The sequence below is a fragment of the Phragmites australis genome, chromosome 12 (assembly GCF_958298935.1).
Source record: "Phragmites australis chromosome 12, lpPhrAust1.1, whole genome shotgun sequence".
Lineage (NCBI taxonomy): Eukaryota > Viridiplantae > Streptophyta > Magnoliopsida > Poales > Poaceae > Phragmites > Phragmites australis.
Genome location: NC_084932.1, coordinates 25,951,269 through 25,971,289, shown reverse-complemented (window position 1 = coordinate 25,971,289; position 20,021 = coordinate 25,951,269). Strand labels below are relative to the sequence as shown.

At 43.4% G+C, this 20,021-nt stretch overlaps 1 non-coding gene across 1 annotated transcript; it reads left to right on the top strand.

Annotated features, from left to right (window-relative positions):
• Positions 1 to 19,544: 19,544 nt before the first annotated feature.
• Positions 19,545 to 19,683, top strand: LOC133887569 (small nucleolar RNA Z247). Its single transcript, XR_009903606.1, has one exon. It is a non-coding gene; the product is annotated as a small nucleolar RNA Z247 (small nucleolar RNA).
• Positions 19,684 to 20,021: the final 338 nt, after the last annotated feature.

Below are 20,021 nucleotides of genomic sequence, written 5' to 3'. Positions count from 1 at the left end.
CCCTGTTTTTGGTTTTAAAATTGTTTCGATAGCTTTTTGTTACTAGGTTACCTTCTAATACGTTGGTGACTTGAGGTGATACTCAGTACAAACAGAAGATGCCTGCATTTGTTACTTTTAAAACTATTTTCAAAAGCTTTGTTACGTATATTTCAAAAGGTTAACAGTGGAGAATATACCTGTATACTTGCATAAAACCAGCTTTACTCTCAAAACTATGCTCAGAAGCCTTATCTTTGAAGTATCCGTTATGCATCTATCAATCCCTTGAAGTAGTATAGGACTTGTTGAGTACCTTTTGTACTTAGTCTTGTTGCTTTCGGATTATTGAGATGAAGATCAAACTCAACCCAGATGAAGTCAAAGAGAAGAAGTCTAAGGTCGTGTCTGCACCCGAGTTGCCTGTGGCATTGGGTTGCATCGTCGTTTCACTTCGCTGTGTTGTAGGCTCTTTCGCCTGGCTGGTATGCTGTGGATCCTTGTCCACTAGGCCATCTTCTGTCCTTTTGAGGTTGTTATTATTATTATTATTATTATTATTATTATTATTATTATTATTATTATTATTATTATTATTATTATTATTATTATTATTATTATTATTATTATTTTACTTTATTTTATTCAAAGATTGATTTGATATTATTCTGTTAAATTCTATGCGTATCAGCTACTTGATCCAGGAACTGATACAGGAGGCACAGGGGAACCCGGGTTCGGGGTCCTGACAGGATCTCAGTGATATTCTTGGGTTGAACCCAATTGAGAACTTCTTTCACCTTGCTTGGGTCAACAACAACTCCGTTCTCAGAGAAGACATGACCCAGAAAAGCAACCTCTTTAAGCTAGAACTCACACTTGCTGAACTTTGCATAGAGACGATGATCTCAAAGTCGTCCAAGAACAACTCGGAGATGTTCTGCATGTTCTTCTTTGGTCTTGGAGTATATGAGAATATCATCAACGAAAATCACGACAAACTTGTCGAGTTCCTCCATGAAGATCGTGTTCATCAAATACATGAAGAATGCTGGTGCATTGGTCAGGCCGAAAGACATAACAGTATACTCATAAAGCCCATAATGAGTAGAGAAAGCCGTCTTTGGAATATCCTCCGGTCGGATCTTTATTTGGTGGTAGCCTAATCTCAAATCAATCTTGGAGAAAACCTGAGCACCGATCAATTGATCAAATAAAATATCAATCCGTGAAAGCGGATACTTGTTCTTGACGGTGACTCATTCAACGGACGGTAATCAACGCACATCAGCAGAGTTTGGTCCTTCTTCTTCATGAAGAGTGTCGAGCATTCCTAAGGTGAGGAGCTCAGGTGAATGAAACCCTTTGAGAGCAACTCTTGAATTTGTTTCTTCATCTCTGCCAACTCATTTGGAGGTATTTAATAAGACCTCTTTAAAATTGGGGCCGTACCGGGTAAAAGTTCAATAGAGAATTCTACTTCTTGGTCGGGTGACATTCCTGACAATTCTTCCAGTAAGACGTCATGGAACTCACAGACCACAAGAATATCCAGGAAACCCATGGTCGCAACACTTGTCAAGGCACATAAGTGGGGACCACCCTCTCCAAGGTGAAAAGAAATCTACCCATCACTTGGATTTTTTAGAGAAACTACTCTTCCGGCGCAATCAATATGAGTGCCATGCTTAGCTAACCAATTCATCCCTATGATGACATCAACTCCTCTAGTGTCCAGCACAATCATGTTCGCCAAGAATGAAACTCCTTCAATGAGTACATCAGCCTTATGAACAACTCGGTTTGCTCTTAACTTAGTGTCGGGTGCATCAATGTGAAAAGCAGAAGGTAAGGTCTTGGTGCCGATATCGTGACTCAAAACATAATCCTCCTTGATAAAAGAATGAGATGCTCCAAAATTGAAAAGAACAACTACAAGGTGAGAATTCACAAGTAGCGTACCAACGAGCACACAGTCATCCTCTTGAGCTTCCTCCGTGGTGATGTGGTTCACTCGGCTAAACTTAGGAACGTGCGATGTCTTGGAAGCTTGGGGAGGGGGTTGGACCGACAGTGAAGGCCTTGGAGCAGTCACCATAGCTCCCAGCTTCGGGAAAGGGAAATCCCGTGCAAAGTGGCTGACACGCCCACAGTTGTAACATGGGCCTCCGGGGCCACCTATCACACTCCCTTGAGATCTTGTCGATCTTGGAGGTTGTACTTGCAAAGAGGATGGCGGACATCGAACTATCCACATTGGTCGTGGAGCAGCCAAAATTGTCATGTGAGATGGAGGAGGTTGACTCTCTGTCCGTGGATATTTAGAGCTCCCGCTCATGGAAGGTCATGAGACTCTCTTGCGCTTCTTCTCCTCTTGGTGATTCTTCATCTTGAACTCAACCGTGAGGGAGGTGACCAACTTATTGAAGTCAGCGAACTCATGAGCCGATAAGCAGTCTTGCATCTCGGATGAGAGGCCATTCACAAAACGGTATTGCTTCCTCTCATCGGTATTAACCTCTTCCGGTGCATATTGAGCTAGGTGATTGAACATCTGCACATACTCCATGACAGACTTGCCTCCCTGCTTGAGGTCCAAAAATTTCCGCCTTTTGATTTCCATTATCCCCTTGGGAATGTGATAGTCACCAAAGGCTTGGCGGAACTCGGCCCAAGACACAAGGTGATTAGCGGCGTGCGTGGCAAGATAGTTGGACCACCACGCGCCAGCAGCACCCTAAAGCTGATGGGCGGCGAAGAGAGCCTTCTCGTGGTCCTCGCACCAAAGGAGAGCGAGCTTTTACTCGATGGTGCGAAACCAATGGTCGGCATCGAGAGGATCCTCAGTGCGCGTGAAGGTGGGCGACTGAGTCATGAGGAAATCTGAGAAGTCATCTCGGCATCCAGCTCCACCTCCTCCTTGGGGGGCCGTGTTATGCACGAGACCCTCGAGAAGAGCAGTTTGAGCTTGTCGATTTTGCTCAATTTGCATTAAGATGTCCGCCATACTCGGCGGTGGAGGTGGTATGGGGTTATTCTCATTGGAACCTTTAGGAAGATCTCCGAGATTCTGACGGGTTCTCATCCTATTAGAGACGACAAAAAGAGAAATGACGAAAGGTTAAACTCCGACTTGATGGAAATGACATCGATTGAACCAAGGCAAATGATGGACACTAAAGCATCGTAATATAAGGAGAATGCATGATCAAAAGTGTAGTGCAACATGTGCGATAACGTAGCCTAGCTCACAACTCACAACGTTTTCTGTGCAAGTGTCAGAAGTCACACCGCCGCTTAGTGGTCAGACCACGGATACCGGCAGTCAGACTGCTGGAAGTCTAGTGCTAGCAGCCATCTTCCCCGCTTTCCACACGCGATGAAACTTTCCAACTACGAAAGCGATTTGATCCAACAACCACTATTGTTATCTAGATACGACTACGAATATATTTTACACTTAGGGGCATAGTGTGGCAAATTTATACATATTAGCGAGAGGATATATGAAAAGAAGCTTTAGTGGAGTTGACACATTTCGCTAACCGACGTCCTCAGTATTTTTAGGCTACTTCATTAAACCAAGCTCTGATACCACGTTGTGGAGAACCGTCCAAATAGTATTCTGATTAATCATTAAGTCAATTATTTCTATAATCATGACTGGAATGATTAACCTGAATACCATTCTGGTAGTTCCGGCATGTGTTTTGTGTCCAAGATCGGAACACACGCCTTTCCAACATAGGTTATCACAACAAAGCTTAAGAAAGAACGGGTAATTAAAAATATATTACAAGACTTTGAGTATTAACAATTTCTAATAATTTACAACAAAAGAGAGCTATAAGGACAATAAACAGATCATCCCTAGCCAAAAGAGAAACTACGCAGCGAAAGAAAACATCTATCAACAACAAAAGATAGGTGGAGCCATATACTCTTAGGCTCTACCCTAAAAAAGCACCAACCAAGTAGTTTGCACTACTCATACCCATCACCTATATCGACAGGCGCAAAGTAGCTGAACACTACCTACGTCGATAGCACCTGAAATAGCAACGTGAGTACAAAATTACTTGTAAGACTTAATGCATAATGAGTACATATAAATAACCTGACTCCAAAAATTTATGCATTTGGATGAATTAGCAAAGAACAGCCACAAGTACCATTCGGCTTGCGTGACCACAGAGGCCCACACAAGGGAGTACTTATGTCAACCTTTCTCGTACCCGAAACTACCCACTTGCGCATGCCCCTATGGCACCCGGGTTACTATGAGCGTGTCCGGGACACCTCCGCTTCCCGTCACCTTGCTTCTCCTTTTCTTTTTCTCTTACACATCATAGGACCGCAAGGCAAGAGTCAGCATAGCGTATGATAATCAGTTTATCTTACCATTGGATCGACATGTAGTTAGTACGGAAAGTGTTAAAGCCAATGGCACCGACGGACGATGCTTAAACGATGCAAGCGGTCTATTGCATCTGGGTTCCTCTCCCAACCTATTCCTGGCACCGTCCACATCTCGTCTCATCCTCACTCTCATACAATCCATATTGTCATCATCATGGTGAATAATAATTTATCCTATAGCTCTCGAATGATGGAACATTCCACCACCCTACTTCTACCGAAGACCTATGCATTGCTAAGTATCTCATATTAATTTTAAGTAAGACATTTTTATGATTATACCCTGGCAACAAGGATAGAGATCATCAATATAAGATAGGGATAAATTCAACAATTAGGTGCTACCCGATTTCACGAAATTGACTAACTCAACATGCATAACATACATAGAGCATAATTTATCAATTTAGGCATCACATGATCCAAAGTAATAGATGCTTGTCTTGCTGCTCTGGTGCTTTCCTGACGCTACCTGCGCAACACTCACAGAACTTCGGAAGGTCAGCGTCACCTTCGCCCACTCGAACCGTCGGCGTGACACTCTCTAATAAACCAAGAATGCATCGCATAAGTAAATAAATGACGGAAAAATGTGCATATGATGCATGCTCGTATAATAATAGAGCACCGTGTTTCAAAAACATTTGCAAATGATCGCCAAACGATTAGGGTTTCAAAAGTTCAAACCTCGGATAAATAACCTAAGTTCATAAAGTTTTCAGCAGCTAGTGGTCAGACAGACGTTATAGTGGCGGTCAAACCGCCAGCATGCAGAGAATTTGGGCCCTTAACGGCCAGACCACAGACACGGTGGTGGTCAGATCGTTGGCTGGCGGTCAGACCGACCTGAGCAGCGGTCAGACCGCTAGAACTTTGCCAACGACACTTTTGTGAGGTCGCCGGCGAAGGCTCCGGTGAGGTTTTCTATCGTGAAGGGTACCAAAATGCTCTAGGAGACTAGCAGAGTGTTTCTAGGGTAGTTTGGACAACTTTCACTGAGCCAAACTTGTTAAACTCCATGAATGGGGTCTAAGATAGGGTTGAGTTTGGGCCTAAATGACATGATGATCAATTAGAGCTCAGAAACGATGGGAAAACGGTAGGAGACATCTCACCTTACTGTCGGAAAACTTCCTAGACGGTTTGAAAGCTCTGAGGATGCTCCGATTTGTGGATTGGGCTTCAGAGTAGTTGATGAGCTCGAGGTGGAAGGAACGTGTCTCCGATGAGGGAGAAGAGGGAAGGAGCTTGAGAAAGCCCTCCGAAATCTTGGGGAAGCTCTCTCCGTCAATCTCCAATCGCCATGGACGTCGGGGTGGGTTCTCCCCTTCTCTCTTGGTATGGGTGGAAGAATGACTGAGAGTGAGTTTGAGAGAAAGATCGAGAGGGAGAGAGTTGGTCGATCCCTTTGATTGGGTGCTTTGTGCACAGGCGGTCGGACCGCTAGAAGTACCGGTTGGACCGCGAGAAATCCACATGGAAAGCCTACGTGGCTGCCTCTGGCGGTCAGAACACGACTATTCCTGGCCAGACCGCTAGAAGCAAATCCCAGTGTTTCCTTTTTTTTTTCCTCCTCCTTACTAAATGACTTTAATTATATTCAAGGTATTTTTGAAGTACATTTAAGCATAAATTAACAAATAAACGTGTGCACAAACGTAATGCTATGATGATTATGCATGCTTAACTACGTAATTAGTGTTTTGGTACGTGACACGTCCTTACCATCGCACCACAAAAGTACTAGTTATACTAATAGCATATGCAATCATTTTGATCTCTTCTATCTACAACTTCAAATAATTATTTGGACGTCTAAATGACATCAAATGAAAAAGTTTTCAACTACAAAGTTGTAGATCTCGTCGAAGGCTACAATTTTTATATAAAATTTTTCCTTATCTAACTTTGTATGAAAAGTTATGAAGTTTTTAATATAAGCTATCATTCATTGTCCGAAGTGTTTTACATAAGAAATCAGTTGTGTAAAAGGTTATTTTTAGAGGCAGTTTCTTATGTGAACCACATGTGTAATCATTCATTTTCAGATGTAATTCACAGAAGGAACTGCATTTGAAAATGGCATTTCACACAGGCGATTCACATAAGGAACCACCTGTAGTAATCATCCCATTTCCAGAGGCTGTTGTCGTAAGCAGATGCCTATGAAAGTTTATTTCCATAGGTGTCCCAAAACCGCAGGAGCCTGCTCAGGCGATTTTTCATATGAGTCGCTAGTAAAATGACACCTAGGGAGTCCCTAAAAAATAGTTTTTGTAGTAGTAATTCTTTGGTTGATTCCATTTCTTTTATCTCATTAAAAATCAGAGTCTCCCTTTGAAAGATCGAGATGTTGCTTAGAGGTGGGGTGAATAGGCGTTTCCTTGCAACTCAAACAAACTTGCAGCGGATTAGTTAAAAGCGAAGTCTCCGCAAGTTTTGCAGACTCTTCGCACTTTTACGGAACCTCCGTACTTTTGTGGACCTTTTCCAAAAATAGAGGCAGCTCCAATGTAAACTACATAATGAGTTCTAGCTCAAACCAAACAAGGAGATATACGTCCGGAGGTGTCCACTAGCAGATCCACAAAGCACCTGCACTCACAAGTACGCACAACCAAGTAGATCTAGTGGAAAGCATAAATTAAAGTAAGAACTCAAAAGTAAACAAACCGAAGTGGAGACACAAAGATTTATTTCCCGAAGTTCGGTTTCACTACCGTGAATCCTACGTCTCCGTTGAGGAAGCTCTAAGGAGCTGGGTCTCTTTCAACCGCTTTCCTCGGTCCACTAGCTTGATCTCTTCCCTTGCAGAGGTGAGATAGACCTTCACAAACTTTCCCGCAGCTCACCACAAGCACGGGAGCTCGTCGGGCGACGCCTAGCCATTTAGGAGGCTTCACCTTCAAGAGTAATAAATGCTTCACGAATTGCTTGACGAAGCCCACAAGTGCTCAAGGATGGATTGCACTCTCTTATACTCTCAAACTCCAATCTCTCAACCCAACTCTTAGGATTTCTCACAAATCACGCACACACCTCACAAAGAGGGGTTGGGAAGAGCTCTACAAGCTTTTGCCTTAGTTGTGGACATGAGGAACACCAGCATCCCCTCCAAATGAAGGGGAGAGGGTATAAATACCCCACACATAAGAACTAGCTATTACAGTTAGAAAGGTGCAGAGTCTCCGTAAAAATTTACGGACCCTTCGAACTTTAACACAACTAGCCGTTATTTAAAAAACTAGCTGTTAGACCTAGAATTTGCAGACCTTCTGCAAAAATATGGACTATCCACAAAAAGGTGCGGACACTCCGTAGTTTAACAAAACAGCCCAAGTCACCGTAGTGAAAACGTCATATCTTTTTGCTATGAACTACGATTTCGATGATCTTGGACTCTACAGAAAGCTTATTCGGAGGCTATCCATCCCAACCAAAAACAAGCTCTAAGACCACAAGGTCCAAGTGTTGTGACATGTGTTTCTCTCAAGTTAGCACTTGGGTTTGGTTAGTTTGAGCACTGAGACTTGTCAAATCATTTTATGTCGCATCCCTCTTGATAGAGCGGCATACCTATACTCAAAGTCAAATATGAAATCTATTTCAACCTCTTGATCTTGGTCAACTTCAACTTGCCACTTCTTTTCAATTTCACTTCATGTGGGTGCAACATTTTCTTGTCTCTTCTTATTGAGCACATCTTCCTTGAGCTTGTGACTTAGGATTCTTAAACACATATGGCCAATAATCAACTTGATATCCTCAAGCCACTTTAAACCTTATGATTCAACAATGATTTGATGCTTGACAACATATAACTGTTTATGGCCTTGATTGGTCCCTTAGTGTTAAGCCAATATTTGCTCCTTCTCCATTGCATGGGTCCCTCGATGCCAAGCTCTTTGCTTGCCCTTCTCCACTCACATGGTCCTTCATAGCCAAGCTATCTGCTACCACTTCACCATCTTGCCATATCGAGTCACACATAGCCCCACATCAACAATATGCATTCATTCAATAACATGATCCTTGCTTGAATATTTGTTTTTATATCAATCTTGTGATCAAACAAGCTTCCATATTGACTTTCCCTGAATTGCTAAGCCCTTGATCAACTTTCTTCTTTCTTGATTAAGAATATCATCCATGTGACCAAACAACCTATCATTGGAATTCCCTTTGATTTATCATTGCTCTTGATCACATATCTCTTCATCATCAATATGCACTCATGTATTCTATTTCTTCAACTTAATCTTAATTTCAATATCTTTCTTTATATTTATGTTGTGACCAAGCAAGATTCTATATAAACTCTTCTTGATCAACTAAGCCTTTAATTACTTGTCTTCTTTCTTGATCAAGTTACCAATTTTGTGACCAAGCAAGCTCTCAACTAAATCTTTCTTGATTTGCAAAGCCCTTGAAATATTAAGCCCTTGAAATATTAAGCCCTTGATCACCTTTCTTCTTAGTGTTGCAATCTTGATCAATCTTTATGCACTTTCAATTTTCCTTTGATTATCTTGATCAACCATATAGTTGCACTTGCATCCTTGTCTCTTTTGCCCTTTTTAATCTTTGCTCATCATTTTTTTACTTTTGCATACTTTATATGACATGAGCTTGACTTTGTCATTTGCAACTAAAAATCTATTCAAGCTCAACAAACTTATTAGTCCCTTAATTGTTTTGTCATTCAACCACCAAAACCCACTAAGGGGCCTAGATGCACTTTCATCCTTATTTCTCTTTTCTTCCCCTATCTGCTTTTTATATACAAGATTGATATTTCTTTTCTCCAGTCTCGCACAATCACAGCGTGTGGGACTGAAGATTTATTTTGGATACACCCCAGTGAGACATAGAGCATCGAGCATGGGGCTCGACCGCTGGTGGGCACAGAGCGAGCCAATCGCTCCTTAGGGTGTGTTTGGTTGGGATGCAAAGTGGGATGAGATAGGGTCATCCTTGTTTTTAGGGACGAGATGATCCTCTTTTTTGTTTAGTTGGATTCATGAGATGAGCCTCTTTTTTGTTTGATTGGAGGGACGAGGATGGATGGGATGAGAATCATCAACTAATTATATTTTTTAATTTTAAATAATAATCATTAATAATACACTGATCAACATGCACTAACGCATATTAATGTTACTCTTGCCATAGTCATTACTAATTAACAATAAAATATGCTAATTAACCCTAATCATACTTTAATTAGCTCATTAATTATCACTAATTAGCACATTAACATTTACAAACTCTAATCTCACAGTAATATATATTAATTAGTAATACAACATACTAATATCACTAATCATTTTACTAATGAGCATGATTAGCAAAGGTGAATGGCTTCATTCCACTGTTTTGGAGGGATACCTTCATCCAACATATTGAGGGAATATTCCCTAGGAGGGATGGTCCCATCCATGTTGACCCTGAACCAAACACCAAAAAATAGGGATCGCCCCTGCTATCCCATCTCATCCCCTGAATCAAACACACCTACACTCGCCCTACGCACGGTAATCTGTGATACCTTTTTTTTCTGCTTATCTTGTTTTAACGTGATTGTTGTGTTGTAATTTTTTAATAAAGTAGGTACTTTCTCCGTTCAGAAATGGTAGACGTATTCCTTTTGAAAAAAAAGTTAAACTTTGTGTATTTTAACTAATATTTAATTAAATTATAAGAATGTCTAGTATCTAAAAATTATACAACTAGGTTCATAGTTTAAAATACTTTCACACTATATATGTTTTGTAGCTATAAATGATACATGATCTGTTTGGCAGAGCTCTCAGAGTGAAATCAGTGGGAGCTCTGCCAAACGACAGTTTGCCATTTTCAACTCCTTAGAGTGATTCCGTGTGAGTGATTCTTTGAAATGAGCTAGATGCTAGGAGCTGAAAAAACCAATATCGCCTGATTAACTTTCTTTACAGAATCACTTCTTTTATAGAGTTTACTTTAGAGAATCACTTTTAACCACATAATCATTTCCTCTAGGAAATTTGGATCAGAGGGAGCTCTACCAAACAGACCCATATTTTGTGAGAAAATCTTAGTTAAATATAACTTTGAAGACCGAGAAGAAAAAAAATACACCTACCATTTCTGAACAGAGGGAGTTGTTTGATGGGAGGCATTTAATAAACCTTGAAGACAGCTACGTATCCTAATACCAGCGGCAATCCCAATGGAACCATGATAAATCACCCTGGTTGAAGAGTATGATCCAGAAGGTGTCAACTAGGCCTGTCGACCAACATTTGATGAGTTTTAACAGAAGTCAACGTTGATGCCCCCGTAGGAGAGTTGACTTGACCCTTGTGGAGAGACTATGATCTGCTATCTATCCTTTTGTCATCCTACATCTTGTACAAATTAGTGCAATTTTTTTTTTTGCAAAATGTAGCTTTACGCCCTGAACAACTAATCATTGGTCTTAGGTATGAATCCCGACAAAATGATAACTGGTATTCGATGCGCAATTCTCTATATGACTATTGTATAATGTTTCGTTGTGGCAATTGCCCACAATACTGAGCTAGCTAATTTCAGGCATTTCCTTTGTTGCCAACGCAAATATCATTCCGCAGGCAACCAGTTTGGATTTGTCTTGGATTGAGTCTTTATTTAAAAACAATTTGGTCCCAGAGTTGCTAAAACTTATGTGTGAGGATTTCTCGATATCTTACTGACAGTGAATCCTAACGAGCTTGTTGGCATGAGTGCTCGCATTTTTTTCAGCAAGATGTTGTGGACGACCGACATGTGGATCCTATATGTCATATAGAATCTGATTGATTATTACACTGACACCCTTGAATATACTTCTAAGAGATCACACTCATGTAAAGAAATCAAGCGCAAAACAAAAGTTAACACCAATGAACACACAGCTAATTAAGTGTCCAGGCTTGTGGAAGATAATGAAAAGCATATTTTCGGTCTCTGCATTGTACAATGCACACAGTCTGAGGCTTGTCCAAGTGGCTTCACATTTCTCGCAGAACAATTACAGTAATAGTGTTTGAACCTTTGGCTAATGTGTTAACAACAGGGTAGAAACGAAACGAAACGAACGGACATTGCGTTACCTTTTATTGATAGTCAGAACAAGAAAATAGCAGCAGCACTCAACAGACATTCCTGAAAGAAACACACTGAAACAAATGATTTGCTGGAAAATAGGAAACCAGGAAGGAAATTAAACGATCTCCACGTTTCAGCGCATTGTTTGCCCGTCAGAGGGCGTTACGCCGTTGTATCCGATTCGGAGAGGCGTACGACGGCGCCCGTGTCTCCTTCCGCGGGGAGCTCTGTTCTCTGCATCCTCTCTGCCAATGACTCCATCCCCATGAAGGACAGGAGGAGCCAGACGTAGGAGAGGTACTCCCCGCCCTTGCCCAGGCTCTTGGCATGCAGGTACCCGCCGCACCTTCCCGCGGAGAAGCAGAGCATCTCCACCCACACGCCCTCGATCACCCTCCACTTCTTCTCCTCGTCGCCTAAGCTTATGAGCTCTTGGGCGAGCGCCCAAGCTTCGTGAACGAGACCACCCGAACCCTTAGTGCTCTTCACCTTCTGGATTATCTTCCGCGCGATCTCTTCCTTGCCCCCAAGCGGCGCCTTCTTCTCCGTCTGCTCCTCTCCATCCTGCGGCGGATTCCCCAGCATTTTCTTGAGCTTATCGTAGGTGGCCCTGAAGAGTCTGCGCCTGGTGCCGGGCATCAGCATCTCCGGCTTGACGAACAGCAGGTACACCATGTAGTTCGACATCACCCTGCTGCGGACGGTGGCTTCGCTGCCTGTATCCACGTGGTCGAAGTAGCAGAAATCCGTGGCGAGATGCCAGAGGAGGACGCTCTCGTCGAACGGCCTCCGCAGGCTCTGGTCGAGGGTCTTGCCCTTGCCGCCGCACTGCTCCTGCCGGAGAGTCCACTGCCCTCGGCAGTCGTTGAACCACCGGAAGCGGTCGGTGGCAGTGGCGAAGACAGGTTTCGTGCTGCCTTTGCTCCAGACCTGGTCTTGGACCAGAAAAACAATGGAAAGTCACTTGAAAAAATGTAGAAATATTGAAGTTACAAAGAGTTTATACATGTATTAACTAGGTCAGCCCGGGACCCAGCCCATTTCTGGCTCCGGTGGCCGCGTCACTTACGTACTTCCACCCGCGGGCTATGTGGTCGTGGACGCGCATGGTGATGCCGCGGGAGGGCTCGCAGGGCGCCGTGCACCAGAGCCGGTCGAGGTAGTCCTTGCACCCGAACAGGAGCGCGAGCCTCCGGAACCTCCGGTGCTTGTCGTTGCGGGCCAGGTACCCGATGAGGTTGTACTGGGCAACCTGGTCATCGGGTAATGGCACTGGCAGTCGGGCTCCCATGACGAAGCAGGCCGAGATGAACTCCATGGCGGCGGTGAAGCCCAGCAAGATGTAGGTGACCTTGACGTCGGCGCCGTCGTACGCCTCTCTGTGACTCTTTTGGAAGAGCCCGATGTCCACGAACGTCAGGAGCACGACGGCGGCCCGCAGAAGGCGGCCGACTGAACTCACCTTGTGCTTGGTGTAGAGACGGTCGAACGTCTTGGAGAGAGCGGAGCGAACCAGGTCGTGCGCTCTGGCTGATCTCCTTTCCATGTACAGTAGGTTGTTGAGCCGGACGGAGTACGGGTAGTTGAGATCGACGAAGAAATGGTAAGGCTCAAGTTTCACTTTGTGGCCGGACGGGTTGGGAGGCGGTTCGACGTGCTGCTGAACAGGCTTGGTTGCAGCTTCCACGTAACTGCCGAGGTCGATGTCCCGGGACACCATGTCTTCTTCAAGAGTATTTTCCAGCCATCGACCGGAAGAGTCCGCGATGCTGGTGATGCTAGCGTTCTTGAGAACCCATGGCTTCTCCAGACACTTGATGATCCCGGGGACGAAGAGCAAGATCGCTGCGCGCAGCAACCTCTCGTCACCTGACCACCATGACTTGCGGAACACGTAGATGGCTACGGTGATCTGAGACATGGACAAAAGAGAGTAATATATATACATATATATATATATATATACACACGGTAGTGCTATTTTACATATATGATGTAGCATATTATTCTACATCTACTAAACAAAATTTCAATAATAACTACTGAATGGTATTTTACTACTAAAATTTTACTCAGTAGATATATAATATTATGCTACACCTATGATATAGAATAGCATATATATATATATATAAACACCTTCAGCCTTTTGTGTTTAACAACATACTAAGGCACATATGTTTTAAACAACATCGTTGTGGATTATTTTCTAAAAGCTGGTTTTCTTCTTCTTCTTTTAGAGGCAAAAACTGAATCTCTGAAAACTGAGGCTATTTGACATCCTAACTTTTAGATGGGCTTGCTAAATTATTCCTAGAATCTACCCATTTCTATTTACTTAATCTTTGGGGGCTCAATGAGTCGCAATAAAAAAACAAACAACCATAAGTCCAAAATTATATGAAACATGCGCTTCCGATATCCAATAAAATGGTTTTAGAAAAAAAAATATTTCAAATGTATATGTATTTGGAATTATGGGTACCCTAGTTTCTTTAATCTTAATTTAGTATTTAACTTCTTTAAACTTAATGTAGTATTCAATTTCTTTAATCTTAATTTAGTATTCAAATAATGATGATGTACTTTACCAATCTTAATCTGCATATTTGTTTTTATGTTACTTATACTGCTTGATTTACAAATTCATATAAACAAACTATACATTAGTTGTTTTTCTATAGTTAACATAGTAACTTCTAGTTTTTTAATCTCTTCAGATTATCATGGAGGTTTCTAAAAGTGCCAGCAATCAGTATCAAAAGCAAAAACTTTTAGTTTGTGTACCAAAATAGTATAAAAAATTTAAAAATATTTGTAGATGCACTCCTTAAATTACTCTACTTATCATTTCATATTGAGAGTTAAAAAATGATATTTTTGACTAATGAAAGTTAAAAAAGGGAGACATGAAAAGCATAAATCTTATTATTCATGTCAATCTTATGCCTTTTTTTCAATTTCTTTTAACATAATCTAGATCTGAACTTAAAACTTTAAAGGATATTCCAACACACCATATATAGGCTACATCTGGAAATTTTGTGAATTCTTTTATGTTGATTTGGTGTTATTTGTACATATGTTTCCCGAATGGCGTTTGAGCACTAAATATTTTGCCATACATACATACATACATAGGCCGACGTCCAATTAGTAGAAATATAATTCAATATTTATCTAAAATGATATATCATGGATACACGATAAATATAAATGTATATTAGACCCAGCATTGAATCTTGATGCTTACTCTGGCCAGTTGAGGAATTGCGGTCTCTAAAAACACATTTGGCTACTCCTCCTTAAACTATGTGTTAGAGAAATAAAAATGTTATGATATGTATCTACTTCCCATGACCAGTATACTAAAATTGTTCTGGGCTAAATAACACCTTTGCCCCATGGGTCGCACGAGTAGCAGCACTACAAAATACCTTTGCCCCATGAATATTTCTAAGTAAAAATCATGCATGTAACATGGCTGTTGCACCCATAACTCATGCATGTAACATGGCTGTTGCACTAACCTGAGACACCGCAATTAACAAGTGCCGTCCCCATAGCTCATTGTCCTCTATGCTGTAGGCTGTTATGCCGTGCTGCCCACCGAGGTGCAGCAAGAGTATGGGCACCCACAGCGTGACCAGGTGGGCGCTGGGGTGCGTGAGCACCCATTCCTCCTTCCTGTGGCGGTTGAAGAGGGTGGCAAGGGCATATATGGCTACGGCGTCGCAGCCTTGGTAGGCCAGCCAGGTTACGAACCTAGACCAAGGCGGGATATGAAGCTTTCGCAGGAAGGCGACGACGAAGAGGAAGCATTGGAGGTAGAGGCTGGCCAGGACGAGGATGCGCAGCTGCCATTCCTCCCACCATTCCACGGCTTCCGAGAAACCCATGATCTCAACTTTAGCGCCTTGCCGGGGATATCTCCGAGCCTGTCCCCTCCCTCTCCTATAAATACTACCAGCTAGGTACTCGTCCAATGCATGACTCTTTTCTGTTTTAGAAGACTTCTTTCAGACACATGGCATCAGCCCGGCCAGCTTCAAACAAACTAAAGAAGCTTAACGAGCTTCAGGTACACACCGGTAGGGGAATAGGGAAAGTGTCGTTGGCCGGGATATTTTAAAAGACGAGTGGCCAGGTATTTTCGTCAGTTTCTCTTCAATTTGTGTTGCATGGCTTATTTTTGTTGCGGATTCGGGTATTTATATTGTGTGGACACTTGCACAAACAGATTCTGTCGGACTATGGAGATTAGGAATCCAACGGAAGGAGTTTAATTTTAGTCCATTTCCAAATTGTAAGCTAGGTTTCCTCCCACCATCCTCCTTATATGCAAGGGGTTGGAGGCTTTGTAATTCTCACACCAAATCAGATCAATAAAGTTAAGAGACTCCGTATGGGGAGAAAATGTCCCTATAATACTATAAAAGTTTTGAAGTAACGTGTTAAAGAAAATGATGATGATTATGAATGCAAGCAACCATTGGAATCTTTTTCTTAACTCGTCTGATATACACCTGCTAGCACAACTAAACGTGAGGCTTTATTAAATACAAAAAAGAAGATAATTTACATGTGTTCATAGCTTTAGCATAAGGGCTTGCCGCACTGCACAAGTAATGCTACCTGCTGGCTTAACGGAATATATTCTAAGAAAAGATGTGCTTCACAAAAGGATGTACAAATCTTTGTCATGATATTGAGATCGAACCGATGCATTCACGTCATTGAATACCAAGCCACATCACAATTTTATCTAGCTCAGTACAAAGATGGAAAATATCATCCAATGCCTCATTGACATGTGGTTCTCAGCCCCACATGTCATCCTCAAAATGGATGATATTCCAATATATACATTTTTTCTTTTTGACCTGAAATAGTAGGGGAGGCCCCTACTGTGATTTTATAAATTTAAACAAGAACAAAATAGAAAGGGAGTGATATGTAAAAACAGTGAGGGGAGAATGTACAAAGTTAAAACTATTACAGACTACTCAGCCAACTATTAAGCGAGTCCCACAAAGCAAGATTTACAAAATGGGCTTAACAGCAATAACAAAAACATTTATCCATTTTTCAGATCAGACAAACAATTTTCAGCAATAATAAGATTAATCAAGAAGGAACAAGAACGCTTGAAATATGCGAATAAATCAAGGGTTTTGCTACCTAGTGAACGTTCACTAGTTAGTTAAGTGGTGGACGCATTTTCCTCTATGAGATAATTTTCCCTTTTGTGGGGGCTAACTGACTTCACTTTCTTCCTAGCTACAAGATTTGTTAATTCAACATATTTCATATTGCTTGTTTGATTCAACATTTTAGCAGACTTCATTAATCATTTTCATAATATACTTGATTGTAGACGAACAGAGTACAGGTAGGCGAGGTCGACGAAGAGGTAGTAGGGCTCTTTTTAGATGCACTTCATTTATGTCATCGTCGTATGTCGACTGGACATAATCCGATGTCTTTCGTGCGTATGTGTCAAGCTAATCGACGTTGTTAGATATAAACATGTATTGGTCAAGGTTCGGTATATAGCAGGAGATGGATTTAGATGGAAATAGATCAGGCCTAGTTAGAGATATAGAAAGATGAATCACGTATGATCGTGTGTATCTAGATTTCGTCCAGACTTGCTGTAACCAAACCAAACTCTGTATTCTATGCCGCATTTGGCCGGTTCTATATCAACACGTAATCGTGGCCACCTCGGGGGTTAAGACGCTTCAGTCAAGCTCAAACATGGCCAAATGGGCCATTCGGGTCGGCCCGACATGGGCCCGACTCGGCACGGCCCGAACGGCCCATCTACTGTAACAGGCTGTACCGTGCCAGCCCGCGTGCCTCCCCCTCGATCCACGGCACGGCCCGTCGGCGACCGTGCCGTGCCGGGCCGGCCCGGGCATGATTTTGGCCCGGCGGCACCGTCGGCCCGACGGGCCGAAATAGATAAAAAATATATAGAAAATGAAAAAATATATATAATATATAGAAAAGAATACATAGAAAATAGATAAAAATATAAAAAATAGATAAAATATAAAAAATAGATAAAAATAGCTACAAAATTAAATATATATATATATATAATAGAAAATAACCAGGCATATGCGTGCCGGGCCGTGCCGGCCTGGGCTGGGCGGTGCCCGTGCTGGCCCGTCGTGCCGCGCGCTCGGTCCAGGCACAGCCCGTGGCCTCGTGCCATGCTGGCCCGGCCCGTCTCGACTCGGGCCGTGCCGTGCCTCGGGCCGGCCCAGTAGGTACGGCCCATTTGGACATCTTTAGTCAAGCTTTCATGGTAACAGAGCCTTCTCCTCTACAAAACACATATATGGAAACAGTCGAAGCCTCTTCCTCTTCCCTCTCCGGTCTGGCCATATTGTCCCTGCTTGGTCACCCGGTTACAGAGAAGCTTACGAAGAACAAACCATGCATTGTGGAAGGCGTAGGTGCTCCCAGCTATGCATAGTGCGCAGCTGGAGGGCCTCCTTGACGGAACGGACGCTGCACCATCCAAGGAGCTTGATGTCTTGGACGATGAGAAGAAGACCACAGTCAAATCTTGCCTACACGCGATGGATAGCGTTGGTCCAACAAGTCTTAAGCTACTTGATGTCCTCTCTCTCCTGAGAGGTCATCACACAAGTGGTAACCATGAAGACAGCCGCACAAGCACTACACCAAAACATCTCATCAGTGTCGGTTCCAAAACCTCATCAGTGCTGCTTTTGGAACCGGCACTCCATAAGTGGCACTAATGGTCGCAGACCATCAGTGCTGTTTTTGGAACTGGCACTAATGAGGTTTTCCACAAAAAAAGAAAAAAGGCCAGGCATACAAGCCGGCTCAATGCATTGAGCCGAGCCTGCTGCCAGCCCCACATGATGAGCTCATCGTCGCCGAGGATGCCGCCATCGTAGATCCTTGCTCCGTCCTACACAAAACGCGGAGCATAAAGGCCGCCGCCATAAAAACCATGGGGCACGAAGGCCACTGCCAAAGAAACCGCTAAACCCTTGGTGGTCGTCGTTGGTGTCACTCCTGCTCCCGCTTGACCACACTCAGCCACGAACGCGCGACGCCGCTGCTCGGGTGTGTGCAGCTGCTCAGCCTCAGGCCAACAGTGAGCTCGGCATGTCCCCCTCTGATCGGTCTCTCTCCCTGGCTCCTCTCTCGCCTCCTCTGCCCTCTCTCCATCTCCGTGAGCCAGGCGGCCCGGGTCCCTCTGGCCCCCCTCTCTCCCTGGCTCCTCTCTCACCTCCTCCGCCCCTCTCTCCATCTCCATGAGCCAAGAAGCCCAGGGTCCTTCGGCCCCCCCCTCTCTCCCTAGCTCCTCTCTCACCTCCTCCGCCCCTCTCTCCATCTCCGTGAGACAGGCGGCCTGGGGCCCTCTGGCCCCCTCTCTCCCTGACTCCTTTCTCGCCTCCTCCGCCCCTCTCTCCATCTCTGTGAGCTAGGTGGCCTGGGGCTCTCCGAGCCGAAAGAGATAAGGCCGCGCTAAAACCGAGAGAGAGATGGAGGAGAGGAAGAAGAGATGAGATGGAGAGAGGGAGGGGATCGATGAGAGCTGCGCAAGTGTGATGCACTCGAGCCAGACGAGCCAAAACTACCGTCCATAAATATTTTGGGTCCAATCCTTATCAGTGCCGGTTGTAGATGGAACTGGCACTGAAACACGTACTATCAGTGCTGGTTCTAGCCACGAACCGACACTAATAATCCTTTTCGATGCCGGTTCTTAGCAGCTTACTCATTTTTCGCACGCGAGAGATTAAGAACCGACACTGATATATCTTCAGTCGCAGTTTTTACAAAACCGACACTGATATGACGCTACTTGTGGCTTGTTTTGTAGTAGTGAAGTCTAGAGAGCAATCAAAAAGATGTTCTCCTCGCAAATGCGTGCGCGATCGGTTAACACCCACATAGTAATAGTGACAATTCAGAAAGGCAATATGTCTATCTCTAAGTACGTCGGGAAGATGAAGGCGCTTGGAGATGAGATGGATTCAGAAGGCAAGCCTCTAGATGATGAAGAGATGGTCTCGTACATCCTCACTAGACTCGACGTTGATTTAAATCCAGTCGTGTCCGCCATCATCGCATGAGTGGAGCCAATCTTAGTAAGTGAATTGTATGCTCAATTGCTAAGTTTTGAAACCCGGATGGATCTTCTTCAGGGGAACTCTCAATCATCGGTCAATGGCACATCTTGAGGAGGTCATGGTGGCTTCAATAGTCGCTGTTGTGGAGGAAGGGGCGTGGTTCTGGTCGAAACAGAACTGACTATCCCAACAATGGTGGCTAGTTTAACTCAAACAACAGTTATGGTAATAATTCTCATCGCCTCGGATGTCAAATTTGTCATGAAAACAACACCGCTGCAAACTGTTGGCATCGCTTCAATCAAGAGTTTATCGCTGAAGTGCAGGTGTGGTCACAAACTCCTATAGAGTAGATACAAATTGGTACACAGATTCAGGTGCAACAGATCACAT